Raw genomic sequence first — 2,524 nt, forward strand, 5'->3', positions numbered from 1 at the left:
TCTCTCTCAAGCTGTCTTCCTATGTAACTATCAATCTATAAAAAATAAATAAATAAAAAAACGAGCTTTTATAGAGAGCAATTTCCACTAAACGTGCTCAACGCGCTTTACAAAGGGTCCCTGACCAACAGCATCACGTAATATGTTAGGCGATAATACATTTTTTTTTTTTTTTGTCTGGCAGAGACATCGTTGTTAACGGCCAGATACTCATTTTACGTCTGAGGTGAGAGAATGTGAGTAAAGAGTCTTTTCCAGGGACTCAACTATACGTCGAGCAAGCATTTATCTACCTATCACCACCCCCCCCCCCCCCCCCCCCCCGTCTCTCTCTCTCTCTCTCTCTCTCTCTCTCTCTCTTTCTCTCTCTCCCCCTCTTCGCTATATTCACACACACGCGCGCGCACGAACACACACACACTTACAAACACACACTCATGTTTTTGTATGAGTTGGGTTTTTTTTTTTCTTTTCTGTTTTGTTGAGGGTTTAAAAAAAACAAAACAATTTTTTTTCTTATATGGAGGGGTTTGGATAGCGCAACATTCATAAGTTGAACCCAAAACACCAACATTAATTTAGCATGTGAGTCACTACGAGATATGACGTCTGTGTAGTGCTATTGATGTGTTTTTCGACAGTCAGCACTGTTACAAGCGGGGTACTCATTTACACCTGAATGTGGAGACACAATGTGAGAAAAGAGTATTTTCCAAGGATTAAACTTTATGCCCTATTATGTGGCTGGACTCGAATCCGCCTTACCGGCCGAAAGCGATTCCCGCATCACAAGAATATAGAGGCAACGAAATTGACATCACTCAGTCTTTTGTTATTTTTTTTTTAGCCAGTCATTTTTATGGGTAATTCTCACTAAATTCTATCAGACTCAAAACGTTTAAGGTTACACATAGTTTTGTGTGTTGGAACGTGAATTCCGTCCGGCAAATGTTGTGAGCTTTTTGGCTAAACGCACAGCAATTAATAAGTCGCGCACACAATCACACACACACACGCGCGACAGAGCGGATGCAAACACAAACAAGATGGGGAGAGGGTGTAGGGATGGAGAGAGCGAGAGAGAGAGAGAGAGAGAGAGAGAGAGAGAGAGAGAGAAGAGAGAGAGAGAGAGAGAGAGAGAGAGAGAGAGAGAGAGAGAGAGAGAGAGAGGGAGGCGGGGGGGGGGGGGGGGGGGGGGGGGGGGTGAGACGAGCCTTAAATCAACTGAACTCCCACCGCCTTTAATATAAAAAAAAATTAAAAAGATAAAGATAGAAATAGAGGAAAATGAAAATGATTTTAAAGATAAAACACCACCACCACCACCACCACCACCAACAACAACAACAAAACCATTAAAAAAAGAAAACAAAATTCATAAAAATGTTGCGGAAAATATTTTTTTTTATAAAAAAAAATAAATTTCAAAAAACAACTTTGCATTGCAATGTGTGTCAAATGTTGCATTGCAACACAGCCATGCGAATACACACAAAACACGATGACAGGCTATAGAGATCACTTTCCATAGAACAGACAGACTTGAAGTAACGATATATATATTTCTGATAGATCATTCCTATGACTATGTGTAAGTTCTTGGCAATCCAGGAATACTAACGAATGAGTAAAAATGGAGAGGCTTCGTACGGGAACAATACAGACAATGGACGTTTCGGGTACAAACCCTTCGTCAGCCCAACAATACACAAATTAACGAGGAAAACAAATAAAATAAAATGCAAACTAACTTGTATCGTCTGTACTCAATTGAGAAGCCTCTCCATTTTCACTCTTTCGTTTGTATTTTTACTATCTCAGGCTTCAGGCAGCCCTACCGTTTTCTACCAATCCAGGAATAAACGCTGTAGTTGTCAAGTCGTATGACACTGTAGATGATCTACCGACTCAAAACGATATATTACGTCGGCGCCTTTTAGATGATCTATCGATGTTATGCGTTTAGTTAAAATACTTATAACACCCGCCAGCCAAAATTAAACATATCAACACGCAAAATGGTGTGTTACCTGTAACAAGTTATTGTTGGATTGATATAATTTAGTGAAAACTAATCACGAGATAAGGTTGTCTAAAAAATAAAAACAATAGCAAAGAACTGAGTGATGTAAATTTCGTTCCATCTATAGACAAAACACTATGAACCTTGGGTTATGTTAATACTTGTTTTATTGAGGACAATGGGTATCGTTTATTTACTATTTTGTTTGTTTGTTTATGGGGCAAAAGCAAAGATTCATAATATTAAATCTTCTATTTATTTTTAACATCAAAGGGGCAACGCCAAGTGAATCAGCAGCATAGTCTTGACTTCATACCTGACTGAAAGGTACCGTGAGTTATGGCCTGATACCGTGGCCTTCGTAAAGTTATGGCCTGATACCGTGGCCTTCGTACAGTTATGGCCTGATAACGTGGCCTTCGTACAGTTATGGCCTGATACCGTGGCCTTCGTACAGTTATGGCCTGATACCGTGGCCTTCGTACAGTTATGGCCTGATAC

Source organism: Berghia stephanieae, chromosome 8, assembly GCF_034508935.2.
Source record: "Berghia stephanieae isolate SIO BIC M18660-M18661 chromosome 8, UCSD_Bste_1.3, whole genome shotgun sequence".
NCBI classification, from domain to species: Eukaryota; Metazoa; Mollusca; class Gastropoda; order Nudibranchia; family Aeolidiidae; genus Berghia; species Berghia stephanieae.